Here is a 16,297-nt window from a genome sequence, read left to right on the forward strand (position 1 = left end):
GAGGGAGGTGAGGGTGGGGCCAGGTCCAGAAGTGGTGCTCCTGGGGCCCAAGAAAGGCACTCAGTTGGTCTGGGTGAGAAGTATCAGGGAGCAGTATTGGTTCCCCAGGTGTCTGGGGCCCCAAGACTAGGAATGGCGCAGGTCCCAAAGTAGGAGTAGCGAACAGCAGCGGAGATGGAAGGGTGAATGTGGCTTGGGGATTCAAGACACAGAGGGCTGTGCTATAGACTTACCCCATGAGGCCTGAGGATAGGAGTACAGGCTAGGAGAGTTAGCCGGTGGTGCAGGTCCCGGCACTCAGAAAGAGGTGAGGGTGGGGCCAGGACCAGAAGCTGTGCTCCCCAAGAGGCCTGAGGATAGTAGTACAGGCTAGGAGAGTTAGCCGGTGGTGCAGGTCCCGGGATGCAGAGAGCTGGTTAGTTCATTTTTAAAATTGAGGTTTTGCAACTTCATACAATTTTTAATCAAATTCAGATTCCCTCCCCTAGTAATGCCTCTGCCTCCCCCCACCAAACCTCATGTATTCCACTTCATATGCTAAGTCTTATTCATTTAGTTGTTTGTATCCAGGTGTCCTTCAGTGCAAATGTGTCCACTGGTGTCTCGTCAGCCCCTCTAGTGATCATATGTAAGCCGTACTCTCCTTCACCCAGCAGCAATCAGTCTCAAATGTTTTTCACTCTAGTGCCGGCTGCCATCCATTTCTCTCTTCCTCTCTGGGCCTCCATTCAACTGAGTTGACATGGGTCCCATGCTTGAAGCCACCATTGCCAGAAGTTCATATGTGCAAGCTTCCACTGGTCCAGAATCCTCCACTTCCCTGTGTTCATTCACCAGCCTTGGCTCTTACAGTCTTTCTGGCTTCTCTTCCACAATGGTCACTGAGCTGTGGATGGATAAGGTTCCACATAGGAGTCCTATCCTACACACTACAGCCTCTTATTGTTTAAAACTTTACCAGCTGTTGCCTTCAGTGTGTATCACACTCTGTTGTATAAGGAAGCTTTAATGGTAAGAGTTGGGGGATATACATGTCTTCTCTCCATGCATTATTCCACTATGTTCCATGATCCTTGGTTGTAGAGGTTCAACTGCAGATGTGTCAACTAGTACTGAAAATCCCTCAGACGCATGTTCTCTGTGTCTGACCAGATATGCAATTCTGCAGTAGCCTCCATCTGTTGCAAAAGAAGCTTCTTTGATGAGTGGTGTACAGTATGTTTGTCAGGAAATATAAGGATCGATATTTAGCATATAGTAAGAAGTTTCATTTGTCTTGAGATATGAGAGATAGGGTTTTCTCCAGGATATATGTCCTCTGCTGCTGTGTGGATTTGGATGAATTTACAGTGCCACCCATGAGCTCCCTCCCATTGAGATGGCTTCAAGTCCAATTAGATAGCTGTTGATTGCCCCCCAGATAACAGTGTCTCTACTGTACCAACAGAGGCAGTTTGCCATGCCAGTCATTATGGTTATTAGGCTTTAGGGCGGGGTTGGACTATTGATTGTTTCCTTCCTTGTCAGTTCACACATCATCATCCAGTAGCTGAACTTCAGTTAGAAGTCTTCCGGGTCAGCTCCTGCTCCGTTGCTTCAAGTCCTGTATCTTAAGTATGTCATGTCCTCTATAGTAGGATTTTATCTACTAGCTCTGAAAGATAATCAAGAAGTTTGGCAATTGTCTGTGCTATTTTGGGAGTCTCCTGGACCACCAACCAATCTAAAGGAGATATCTTTTGTCTGGCAATGAGTTCCCTGCCAAGCAGCTCCCAGGTATTCATATGCATTAATGTTCAGACACTACATGCATTTCTCACACAATTTCAAGGACATCACTTTCTCCCTAGGTTTCTTAGCATCTCAAGATTCATTTATCTCTACTCTTTTTTCTCCCATTCAGCCTCCTCCCTCCCTCCCTAGTCACAGTATCCCATTATCCCCACCATCCCCCCACTAGCACCCACCCCTCACCATCCTCCCTCTCCTGTCTTCCCTTCTTCCCCCACACCATGGCCCCTCGCATGTCCCTCCCTCTGCTCCTCCAGTCAGAATGCTCCCTTTTTCCCCACCTCCCTCCTGGTAACATCTGCTCCCTATTATTCCCCTTTCAGGTGTTTTCTTTTCCTTTACCAACATGGTTCCTGGTGTTACATCAGAATTTACATACTCACATATAAGGGATTGATGCTACAATCCACAAATGAGGAAGAACATACATCACTTGCTTTTCTGCATTTGTGTTACTTCACTTAGTATTACACTCTCTAGTTCCATCCATTTACCTGCAAATTTCATAATTTCATCTTTTCTTACTGCTGAGTAGAACTCCATTGTGTAAATCATTAACCGCTCATTTGTTGAGGGACATTTAAGTTGTTTCCATTTCTTAGTTATTGTGAAGAGAGCAGCAACAAACATGGATGGACAGGTATTTCTACAGCACGATGAGTCTTTTAGGTATATGCCAAGGTGTGGTTCACTGGATCATATGGTTGGTTCATTTTTAGTTTTTTGAGGGTTCCCCACACTGCTTTCCATAGTGGTTGCACAAGTTTACAATACCACCAGCAGGAAATGAACGTTCCTCTTTCTCCACATCCTCACCAGCATTTGGTGTCATTTGTCCCTTCTCTCTTGATTTTAGCCAGTCTCCCTGGGTTAAGATGGAATCTTACAGTGGTTTTTATCTGCATTTCTCCAATTACTAAGGATGTTGGACACTTTTTAAGGTGCTTCTTAACCATTTTTATTTATTTGAGATCTCACTGTTCAGGTCTATAGTCCTGAACAGTGTTTTTAATTACCTGTAATTTTTTTCCCCTGGAATTGGATGTCTACAAATATTATCTTTGACAGAAAATTTAAAGTTCTCCACTGAATTTTGTTAATTGCAATTATGGAAATTTTCCTTTAAGAAAAGGCAAGGGAGTTTATGCCTATAATCCTAACAGTTGGGAGCAGGGGGCCAAGGCACAGTTTTGACTGTGTGTTTGAAACAATCTAGTCTGGACTCCAAAATGTATTTGAAGCCAGTCTGGGTTACATAGTAAATTCATACCAGCCTAGGCAACTGTGTGAGAACCTGTTTCAAAAAAGCAAGAAGTGAGAGACAGAGTGGGGAAGGTACTATGTTTTTCCTTCTTCTGACAAGTTAGAGCTTGTTCAGCAAGGAGTTTAAAATTATGCACAAACACTTGCATAGCCCCTGGAGGCACTGACCCTAAGGTAATCCAACCCCTGATAAAAGTGAGAACTTTCATTTTGCTTTCCAATTCTCCACAATCTGAAAACAAGTCCAAAGGTATGTAGTGAAGTTGTAATGGCTTCTAATGACCATGACATTTAAGAACAATGACCCTCTGAGATGAAACTGTTAGGTCATTCCTGGGTTAGCTGACCTTTTGAGATCTCAAAGCCTCAATTACCTCTGGCAGCCACAGAACTTCAGAGCCCAGACATGACCACGCTCTCAGTAATAAATGGCACAGGATCACATATGGGGACTTTCTAGATGAAGACTATTATTTGGACGTTGAATTAGTATCAATTCAATAAACAGGGAGAATAAAAATTGTATGTTAATTAACAATATAGGGACTAAGCTAATTGCTTAGTTTTTCATGAAGGAGTTTTTAAAATAAATCAATCAATGAATTTTCTTAAATGGGCAAAATAGATTTGGCTATAAAATCCCCACTGATATTTACATAAGAGAACAATTTGTTTTCTTATTATCTTCTTCAATAAAGGACAAATTTCTCATCTCAAATAACTATACGATGCATTTCCTTGAATGTGCATTGGTATAAGAAAAATATATTTGTGTTTCACTGATGTGATTTAGTTTGTTTGCCATTCAGATGCGGTTGCTTGAACGTCACTGCTCTATATGGAGAAATTACATGCAAGCATTTCTAGAATACAGTGTGTCGGGATATATTACTTTCCTTAGAAATGTGTAGTCAAGAGTGTAATAATTTAAATAAATATTCTATTGGCTCTCTTTACATTTAGCTGATTCTAATTTCTTCAATGGTCATCCATTATTAAGGAAAAATGAATATAAGATCACATTATTCTTAATATTAAATCTTGGTAGGCTTATGAAAAGCAGATCAATGGATAACACCATGATTGATATATGTAATTTTCCTTTCTTTACTGATCATGGGTGCAGTCACTCTCTGTCTTAAATTAATGTGCACAATTAATTTGAATTGGCTTAACTTTAAACTTTTAGGCTATCAATATACATTAAGGCCCTATGTGTGTGATCACCTCACTTGATACAATAGAAAAAAATGACATAAGCAATTTATGATCTTTTCTTCTACTCACAGCTATTTCCACCTAAATCGTTAAGACTGTTTCTGATAGCCTAAGGAAAAAAAAATCTCACCATGCTAATGTACTTATGATCATCTTTCCTTTGTCTCAGAATACGATGGATATTTACAGTATCTCTATGTACAATTTCCTTTCAACATTCATTATAATAGCCTGTTATACTTTCATGACTTGAAGACAAGTCTTTATTTATAGGTCTGCATTAGATAAAGTTTTGCTTCTTTTTTGTCATGTTAGTGGTATTTCTTTGCTGCTTTCTTAAAATAATCCATCATGTAGAGATTGCATTATATAAGCATTAAGGTATGTGTGGGATGAAAAGAAGTACCATCAGGACCAGTCTCTGTATTGTTGCTTAGAATATGCTACCTGAATTCCATCTGTCTTCCCAGAAGTCGGGTGATAAGAGAGAGACTTGTATATGTATCATTCATCTAGCTCATAGTGCAAAAAATAGGAGTCATACTTACAAGTAAAATTTCAAAGGACCTGGCAAGACTCACTGTAGCCCTAGAATGAAGGATGTTCCCAGAATGCATGGATAATGTGTGTCATACACAATTGTGCTAAGCATTTTGTGATGGCTTTGATGTAGAAAATTGTTCCTCCACTCCTTTGCCTCCTTTCTGTCTGCCTCTGTCAAAGCTTGGCATGATGGTCTGTGAAACGCATAGACAGTTCCAGTGTACCAAGTAGAAACTTGGAGGAATAGCAAACTACCTAGGAGAACTCTGAGAGAGAAGTACGGCAAGTAGAGGACTTTTTTTTTCAAAACATGACATATGCCTCTTTGATGGCATCTCATCATCACAGTGCAATTTTCACTGTTATTAATTTTATATTAACCCTGGGCAGATTTTAATACAAAAAGTAGCACTGTATGCCAAGTATGATATCTTGGGATTCATTCTATAAACATGTTGATTATCAAAGTTGATATTGTGATGGGATGATTAAGATTTAAAATGGCCTAATAAATGCAGTGATATTACTGAACACTCAGCTAGACACAGAAACAGCAATGGCTTGAGATATGCTGGAAACCTGAACAATATAAAATTCATGATTTATAAACATAGCCGTGCAGATCAAAAGAAAGGAAGCTATTTGGGGTGTTTGAAAAGAAAGCCATGTTAAATGAAAGGTCAACAGAAACATTTTGGTTGAAGAGGCTATTCTAGAACAAGTCTACTGAAATCTAGAAGCAGAAAGAACAGCCTGAGTCACATTAAATTACAGAGCTGTACAGCCAGTGACATTGATGCGTTCCTTGGTGTAATTGGGCTTCCCATTGATGACTAAAGTAAAAGGATGTTTTGAAAAGCACTCATCATAAGCTTCTGTTTTATTTCATTTTAAATATCTTTTGAAATAGGCTACATTTTAAATGTAAAATAAGTGATTTATCTTCATGTGGTTATTACAAAAAGTCTAACGACATCAGAGAAGATTACATATTTTGCCTTGATCTTGTATGGACATCATTCATTTCGATTATCCTACAAAAATAACTGATTCTACTTGTAAATAATTGAGCCCGTTATAGAAATGCGAGAAATCAAATGACTTCAGGTGTGGGCTCTGGAAAGTGTTGCAGTTTGATGGTTTCCACTACAATTAAGAAATGAACTAAAATGCACAACATCATTATATTATATGTATAAGTATATATGCATATATGTAATACTATGCAATACATATATATGCAATAAGTGTATGTAAGTGCACATGCTTGCTTGCCTATGAGTGCCAGGGCATGAGTTACGGAGGTCAGATGACAACTTACAGAAGTTCATTCTGTCCTTCCACCCTGTGAGTTTTAGAAATCAAAGTTATCACTCCACTAGTGCATTTACCCATTGAGAAATCTACCCATCCAAGAATACTTTTGCCACATGGATTTTGATCTATGTCTAGCTCAATTTTTTTAACGTTTTAAAAAATATTTTATTTATCTTTATTTTATGTGTATGCATGTATTGACTGCATGTAGGTAAGTGCACCCATGTCAAGCAATGCCCATGGAGGACAGAAGAGACTGTTGGATCCCCTGGGATTGGAGTTACAGACAGTTGTTAGCTGCCATGTGGGTGCTGGGATTCGACACAGGTCTTCTGCAAGAACAGCCAGTGTTCTTAACCGCTGAGCCATCTTTCCAGGCCCCCCTGATCAAATTTTTATGTAGACTAAATATTCCATAAACAACCGCAGACACTATTAAAAATGTGTTCTGTGAACTTCCTCATATCCGTACTCTCCAAGTAGCTGAACCAGAAAAGTGAACCAGGTCCTGGATTTGCAAAATTCACTTATTTTCACTGCCCATCTCATTGCTCTTATGTCTCGCTCTCCCTCTCTTCCTCCTAAGTATGGATGGTGTTATAAACCCTCTATGTACCTTGCAAGTGAGTCCTTTCTCCAAGACTAGGATTCTATGAGAAACAGACATATAGAAAATATATGTCTCTCGTGGTCACTTTCAAGATGATTTAATTCACCAGTATTAGTTGTGGCTCAGAGAAGCTGCTGTTTTTATTCTTTTTGTCTTCATTTTCTTTCTCTTTTTTGTTTACTCTTCTATTCTCTGCTTCTGGGGGCCTGGCTGTATGCTCACTTATACCCTTCCATGAGACTTTCCAGTAGGGACCTTGAAGCCTTCTTAGAAGAGGCCCAGAAGTTTCCTTCTGCCATTACAAACCATGTCTTGTTGAAAGGCTAGGTTCTGAGGAACTCCTGAAGGGTCTTGCTGAGAGGTGGAGTACCTGTTTCACTTACCTAGCCCACTTCTATCACCCACTATGGTCCTTCCTGAGGACCAAGCAAGTTGCATCACCAAAGTTCCGACATAGGACAGTGAACAGACATGTAAATGTCCCTGGAACATCACAATGTTTAATACAAAGATGGCTATTATTATTGACTCCTTCAGCTACATGTATTGAACTCTATTTAACATGTTTAGGCTGAGCACAGTGTCACATGCCTTTAATTCCAGCACTCTGCAGAAAGGAAGAGGTAGGCAGATCTCTGTGAGATAGAGACAAGCCTCGTCTATATAATGAGTTCTAAGCCAGGCGGTACAGAGAGATCCTGTCTCAAGAAACACACACACACACACACACACACACACACACACACACACACATGCACCAAAATAACAGAAAGAACAAAAACAACATCCCCTATGGTTTCTGGGCTTCTCTTCCCTAGACACAAGTCAAAAGCCCCTTCCACCAATGGGAAGCTCTCAAGTGCTGCGCTGCAGGCAAGGCTTAGCGTTTAAATGAGGATTATAAAACCTCACCAGCCTAAGGGTGGACATGGGTCAGAACCTTCCAGAAAGATTGCTGTTAAGCATGTTTGTGTTTTGTTTTATAAAATGTCTGGTGAATGTGAGATTATCTTGTGAAAGTCATTTTAATAAACATAATGCTTGTGCCTCTACCTTGTGTGTTTTATTTAGCTATCAAAATATTGGTATTTGCACGTGTTCCAGCTATGCCTGTTTAAGTGGCATTTTCCCCTCAGCTTCTTAGCATAAACTGTGGCCTTGCTAATGTCTTATTCAATTAACAGTTGGCAGGATTAGCTTTTTGCACTAATGGATTTTTGGTTGTGGCTTTGTCAACATCTTGTCTTTTAAAAAATGTTTTGTGCTAAACTGTGTGAAAGGTTAACCTTCCTAGTATAATACTTGCTAGCAGTCTTATTCTCAAATAAAACCTGCCTAGGTATTGTGCAGTTTCTGGACAATTCTACTTGTATTATTAAGATTTCAAAGACATGAACAAAGTCTATGTAAACTCAGTGAACCACCATTCATTTTAGTGGAAGTGTTTACATAATATACAGCACTTCCATAAGCAGAGGGTGGGATAAAAGTGCTTCTGGAAGGGAGCTGGGAGGGCACACAAGGATTTATCTGAAGGTCAATAAGTATTATAAAATATGTTGTTCACACGAAGGATAGTTAAAATAATGCAGGTAAAATTTTATATATGTAACTCAGGTTGATTTAAAACAATTTCTTTCTCTGTAGCATCTCATTTTGTCTTGAATTCCTTCTCTTCTAGATATCATGAGGCTGCAATGTTTCTTTCACGGAGTCTGCAGTCCTTTGGAAGTTTCTATCCATGTCTGTCATTGTTTCCTGACTTCTTACGTAAAATTTCCTTTTACTCTGCAGTTTTGTCTTGGTATGTAAAGTGAATTACTTATGGCTATCACATAATTCACTCTCACATTTTAACTTTAATTTGATTTATTTTAATGTGTATTTTCACTTGTGGGGGTGCTGTATGTCACATGTGTGCGCATACTTAAAGAAGACAGAGGAGAGTGTCAGTTGGAGTTATAATGGGTTGGGATCCACTCAGCTTGGGTATTTAGACTGAACTTGGGTCCTCTGGATGAACAAGAACTGTTCCTAACCTCTGAATCACCTCTGTAGCCCCAGGCTTGCTTTTTACATGTTAACTTAATATGGTCATGTGTGTGTGTCCACATGTGTGTGCATGATGAGTATGCATGGCTGTGCCACGATACCCATGTAGATGTCAGAGGATAACTTTGGGGTATCCAGTATATGCATTTTTATGTGGGTTCCCGAGATGGAATGAGCAGGATTGCAAAGCAAGCTATTCACTGGCCAAGTCTACGTTTTATTTCTTTAAACAGTAAGTAAACGTTGGGAATCTAGGACAACATATATTAACTTCAAGGAATTACCTCTTTAGGGCTGAGTCACCCACCTTGACATTTAGTGTTTGCTTTTTTGGTTTTGGGAACTTCCTTCTTTTTGCTTTGTTAAAATTTGAATACTTTTATTTTATTTTTTGAATTGAATTTTTCTGTATTTCATACAGAACATTCCACTCAATCTTAATCATCTTTAGGCATCCTTCCCCCCTGGGACCCTCCCATAGCCCTGCCCACACTGGAATCATACATTCTGTCATTTGTCTTAAGACCTATTGTGTCAAGTTAGTATCCCCAGACATCCCTTGGTGCAAGTTTATCAACAGCGGTCTAGTCAGCCGGTCTAGAGTCCCTCCCTTTAAGAAGATCAGCTCTTCCTCACCCAGCAGTAATCAGTTGCTAATATTTCTTCAGCTACAATTGGGGTCAGCTGTCCATTTCCTAAATTGTCTTCTGGGTTTTTGTCTGTTTGAGTTTGCATGAGTCCTGTACATTCTGACAACCATTGCTGTAGGGTCATATGAGCAGGTTCCCTGGAGCGTGTAGATCTTTGTTTCTAAATGTACCTCCTCCCTGACTCTTGCAATCTTTCTGCCCCCTCATAAAAAAATGGTCCCTGAGGCCTGGGTGAGTGCAATTTAATATAGGAGTCCTGTTCAAGGACCAGCATTCTACAGACTTTTTAGTCTCTATACTTTGGCCATTTGTGACCTTTGTGTTCCTTGCCCTCCATTGGATAAGGGGTTTCATTAACAAGACTTGAGATATTCATAAGCACATCAATGTCCTGCAAAGAATATGGCATTGGTACAGTAGTGGCACTTTTGTCTTGGGGGAAAACAACAGCTACCTAATTGGTCTAAAAGCCCACCCAATTGGGAGGAAATTCATGTGTGATACTGTAAAAATAGCTAGATGCAGATGGGTGGAGAGGTCATATATCCAAGAGAAACTCCAAAACAGTCACATTCCTAGATTAATGTAATTTGTACTATGTGAAAAATACGTATCTTTATATTTACAGACAAATATCCCAGTCACCACTCATCAAAGAAGCTTCGATTGCACCAGGTGGAGACTATTACAGAGTACCACAACTGGTCACACACAGACATTGTCTGTGAGTTGCCCAGGCCTAAGTGACACATCTACAATGCAACCTCTACACCTGAGACTCATGGAACATAGAACAGGGGATGAAGAGAACACTAGTATATCTTTCAATTCTCATCAATGAAGCTCCCTCCTGCAACAGAGGGCCAGGAACACAAAAGGCCACAAATGGCCAAAACGCAGAGAATAAGTCATCGAGGAAACTTCTTCTTGCAACAGGTGGAGACTATTAAAAAGATCTGTAACTGGTGAGAATACAGAGAGTTGCTAAAGTCTAAGTGGCACATCTACAATGCAATCTCTACACCTAGGACTCACAGAACATAGAACAAGGGGTAAAAAATTGAGTATCTTTAAATTATTTCCTTTCATCTTATCTGTTTGTTTATTACCTAAGACTCATTCCTTTATTATTTTATTTATTCCTTTAGAATTTAGGGCAATGAAGTCATCACAGTGTACCTTAAAGTGGTATTAGACTGTCTCATGCATATTACCAAAACAACAGTATTATCTCCATTTATTCCCTTTTCAGATTTGTGCTAGGTTTGTGTCATAATTTATTGTTTTATATCTATGATAGGCTTCTTTAGATAGCCAAATGAATATCCATACTTTTAAAAATTATAAAATCCTGTTTCCTGTGGGAACTACCAGAAGTGTTGTTGTTTCTCTTTTCGGTATGTGTGCTGGATAGCTTTAGTTGTCAACTGGACACACTTGGGTAGAGGGAGCCTCAACTGAGGAATTTTCTCCATTGGGTTGGCCTGCGGTCATACCTGTGAGGCATTTTCTTGATTGTTGAGTGAAGTAGGAGAGCCCAACCCTCACTGTGGTTGGTGGCACCTCTTGGCAGGTAGGTGGTCTTGTGTAAGAATCCAGGCTGAGCACAGTCGGGGGGAGCAATCCAGTTCACAGTGTTCCTCCGTGGTCTATGCTTCAGTTTCTGCCCTGAGTTCTTGCCATGATGTCTCTTGATGATGAACAGTGTGCTGTAAGCCAAATAAACCCTTTTCCCCCACAAGTTGGTTTTGGTCAGTATTTTTAGCACAACAATAAAAGTTAACTAAGACAGTATGGATTCTCTACTGGTGTTGTCTGTTTCCTGTATGACTTGGATCAATGTTTCCTAAAGTGTAGATCTGTGACTCTATTTATCTGAAAATTGTTCTGTCTTCAATTTTAGAAGAATCTTTCCACGGAGTATAGAATTCCAAAGCATTGAATTAAGTGAATATTACACTAAATGATCAACCTTATTTTTCCCTCTGGCTTTTGGTTTTTTACATTATTTTCTTTATCTTGGTCCATGGCAATGTGATTGTACCTAACTTTGGTTCTGCATTCCTCTTATGTTGGTTGAGCTTCCTAGTAATTTTTAAGTTAATTAGAAAACATGAAGTCCTCATTTCTTCCAATGATCTCCATATTCTTTTGTTCCTTTAGGAGTGCCAATTACACTATAAAGTTTCTTAGAACTTGCACTTGGAAACACAAGTCATAAATCATAGGTACATATGTTCTTTGGGTATTTATTTTATTTAGAACCTATTGTAGTCTCAAACTCACTAACTCCTTCCACAATGTTTTGTTATTAATATTATCAAATATATTGTCTACCTTAACAATCATTATTTTTTTCTCTGAAAGTCTATTTTGTGTCATCTTTAATATATGTTTTGTATCTGTATTTTAGAGTACTCAAAATATAATAATAATCACTGTTTTTATCCCCTTATTTGACCTTGTATCAGGTGTTAGTTCTGGGTCATTGTCGGGTGACTGGATGTTCTCTTCATTTAAAGTCCTGATTTTGCAGCTTTGCACACGTGGTATACCTTGATAGCACTGAAATTTTGTGAATTATGCCATGTTTGATTATGGGGCTAAATATTTTTAATTCCCCCTAAATATTTTGGAGACTTGGTCTAGGATATGGTTCAGTCACTATGGGAGTGAAACTTTCAGGCTTAGTTTATACTGGTCATTGAGACCAAAGCCAGGTTTGGTCCAGGACTATTTCTCACTAGTGAGGCAGGCCTCCTCATAGTCTTTAGATTCTCTGTCAACTGTCACTTTCTCTACACTCACACTGTGTTAGATCTTATTACCATCCTTGTGTGACTTCCTGCTACTCTTCCTTGTAAGTATTTTTAACTATCCTTTCCACAACCTTGAGATGTTTCTTCACAATGTGCTAAGTGTTTAGGAAGGTCATGGGATAACATCAGAATGAGAGCAGGTGACATCCTTTCAAAGTTTTTCATTGAAGTTTATGTGCTGTTTTAAATTTCACTTACTCTTAACAGTCAATATAAACTCTGTAGAATCAGCTTAGTATCTGTGTTCAGATCTCACTCAAGGAGGAGGATATACATTAGAGCTGCAATTAATGGGGAGATCCCCTCACCCCACAACAATGGGACTCTTCTTCACTCCAACTGAATGAAACAAATATCTGAAGAATAGTGTCATGATTGGATTGATCCACATTCAAAAAGGAGAAATTGATTAGTGTTCAGTGAAGGGATGGTAGCCCAGATAAGCTTTCCATTTTCTATCAAATGGGGATGGAGAAACAAGATCAAGGGGGTTTTTTCCTATTATCACTGGGGTCTGTGGATCCATTGATCAGTAAGACCAAGCTCGAAGGAGATTCTTATTTTCCCTGTTCTTTCTGTGGAAGCTGTTTCTTTCTTTCTATTGTCTATTGGAAAAGTGTTTAATAGTATTTATCTTAAGACCTTTTATCCATATGCCCTTTGAGTTTATTTATACCAGCCCTGTGAATCTATGTGATATCATCAATCTAGTGGGTATTCGTTTAGTAAATCAAAACCACCTCAAAGTAGCCTGTAACTATTGAATTTTTTTTCTCTTAGATGCCTAGAGGAAGCAGAAAACACAACAGAGGAATAAATGCAAGATGCAGGCACAGGCTGTTTCCTCCTTATGATTGTCTTTTTTCATTTACGAGTGAATATGATTTGCTTTAAACATTCCAAAACACAATAATGAGAATTAAATCAATGAAAAAAATTTGCGTCATATGCTTATGGTAAAGAAGGTGTAGGAAACTTACTTTTTCACTTACTTACAAATTAATATGTCAGTTGTGTTAAGCAGAATGAGACTAAACTGACAATAGGTTCCTCTTTTTCTTTCTTCATTATTGTCAGAAGGACAGAAAGCACCCTGATGCAAGTGTTGTGCTGGCATTTTTCCAAACTGTCATAAGATTAGCATTCAACTTAATGTTCAGGGGTTTAGCCATTATAATTAATCATCCTCTGAGTGCAGAAAGTACTTAATACCGTGTCTCTACTCATTATTTAAATTTGTAGTTCCATAGTGAAGGGCCTCAGAAAAAAAGATTAATTAAGTATAAAACTTTGGAGTTATTCTTTCATCCCTGGATGGAGGATTTACATATATAACTGGCATTAGTGTTAGGAAATATTCCTCCCATAATGAAGCCAGTGACTTCCTAAGTGAGTTTGTCTAGAAACAATAATACATGACACATTTAGCCTAATGAGTGTTGCTAATATTTTGCTTTTATTGTTTACCTTTTATGTACTGACATCATCACAGAACCATTTACACACATAACACTGTTGACAACATGAGCCATGTTTAGGGAAAATGAAGCAGTGCTTTAACTTAGAGCATAACTGTGTTCATAAACAATGTATTTTATTTACTGAATCTGAATTCTCTCAGCTAGAAGAGGGATAGAAAGCAAGGTTTCCATATAACTTTGAAACACTTTAATTTATTATGTAAATTATTTAAATACACAATAAGAATTAACTATCATAAATCTAAAATGGTAGACACTAAAATTTGCTATTTTCACTGAAATAAGAAAGACTACCAATTTAGGTAATGTCTATGCTAACTGAAACTGTTTGGATATGATTTTCTATATGGAAAGAGTAATCAATTTGCCATGGCTTTTCCTATTCATGAAATACCCAGTCTTCTTTTGGAATGATCTAGACACTATCACATCAGTAATAGAACAGGAACTATTACTAAGGTAATGCACGTGAGAAGCTGAATGCATTCTTAAAGGCTCTCTCACCAGTATCTGTTTTTAAAGCATCAAAGATACAATACCGTTTGGAGGAAGGCATCAGCGTGAAACTAAACCCATTCATGTATGTTGACTGCTCTTGGATATCTGATCCTGCCTCTCCTCCAACATTCCTAAGTGCTTGTAGTTCATATTGATCTTTCCTTCAGAATCTAAAACTGTTCTGTTTTAGAAAAGACCCTTCATACCAGTTCCATATGTACGCAAATAGACACTGAGGTAGAAGAGGCAGAAAAGAGGCCAAATAGCTTGAAAAGTTGTCAGCCTGGCTCTCTTACATTTTTCTATCACACTAATCTGTTTTGTGTTTCATCATGTAATTTTTTACTCAGAATATTATCTTCATATGTCATGAAATTCACACACTAGTCAGTCAGTGCCTACTTAAGGAAAATTCTTCTGCCTTGGTTACATTTTACCATGGCTCTATTTTCATTCACAAAGGCAATTCAGCAAAGGATAGCATGAACTTCGCGAAGAAGTATTTATATTTGGAGTGGAGGGATGGGTTAGCAGTTGAGAGTGTTTTCTGTTCTTTCAAAGGACCCAAGTTCAGTTCTTAGTACCTAAGTCAATTTGCTGGCAATTACCTGAACTCCAACTCCAGGGGTCCTGACACCCTCCTTTAATAGCTTTGAGTACTGGAATATAAGTGGAATAAAACCCAAAGCGTATAAACAAAAAATTAAAATAAAAAAATGTTTAGCCAATCATAGTGGCACACGTCTTTAATATCAGTCTTCAGGAGTCAGAGGCCAGCAGAACTCTGAGATCAAGGCCAACCTGCTGTCCAGGGATAGTTCCAGGCCAGCTGGAGCAACAAGGAGACCATGTCTCAAAAAGACAAAACCAATAAATAAAAATAAAATAAAAATACTTATACTATACAGTCAGGCCTTTGTCGAACTCCCAAAGAGTATTCCAGATACGGTTTATTTCATATTCTTTGAGCAAACCTGCTGTTTGTCTTCAGTTCTAAGTTTGAATTATCATGCTTTAATTCCTCACAATTTATTTCGAAGAACTGGTTGGCATAAATCAATGACATTAGTTAAAGTTGAATGGAAGTTAAATTATCCTCAAAATGGAAGGCTGTCTGGGAGAGCTTATTGGACAAGGTGTACATATTTGGTGGTTGTTTAATTATTACGTTGTTTTTTCCTGCTCAAATGGGGTATAACATTTTCAGTGGAATAACCAAGTGGTGTATTTACTTGAAATCTTGTACTGCAGAGATAAGAAAACTTTTTGTTCAAAACTTAAGTAAGCAATAAAGATTTCCCCCTGTATAGGTCATACCATCTTTATTACAATGGCTGGACCTTGCTGTCCTCAGCAAAATAATCCTTAGGCAGTATATAAACAAATATCTACAGCAATAGTCCAAGAAAATCTCACGCAAAGTCAGGCGGCTAGTTTGACAATGAGTGATAATGTCCTAATTCTCTCATATAACCATAGACTAGTGTTTAACAAAAAGGACTTAATATAAATTTGGAATGAATTTTTATCTCTCTTTTTAAGTATCCTTCTTTGAAAAATGCTTCCTTTACCATTTTGTTACATGAAATCATCTACGGTCTGTCATAGGCATTTAGATCCACACAGAAAATAATAATATATAATGTAAGAAAACAATTTTACATGTAAGCCAACTTTTAATCATACAGAATATGAGTACCTAGAAAAAAGTTAGAAGGCAAGTTTCTGATCCACCTACATCATCTACTGGACGAAGAAATGACCTGTTTTGCCATGTTAACCTACTGAAGAATTTCATGAAGACCTCCTCAAATTCCTTAGAAATTAAGATAAAACCGTTCTCACATAACTTTATGGCATAATGGAATATATTACTGCATTACTGAGCTAGCAAATATTTTATATTTCTGTTTTAAATTCCATTTGTTAATTCTCTCTCACTCTTTCTCTTTCTATATATATTCATGTATAATCATGGTTATTTTTACCATCATTGGTTTATCTATATATAGAAAAACTGATCACTGGTGTTTCATTGGTGTTACATAGATGATA

The sequence above is a fragment of the Nannospalax galili genome, unplaced genomic scaffold (assembly GCF_000622305.1).
Source record: "Nannospalax galili isolate Female #2095 unplaced genomic scaffold, S.galili_v1.0 scaffold287, whole genome shotgun sequence".
Lineage (NCBI taxonomy): Eukaryota > Metazoa > Chordata > Mammalia > Rodentia > Spalacidae > Nannospalax > Nannospalax galili.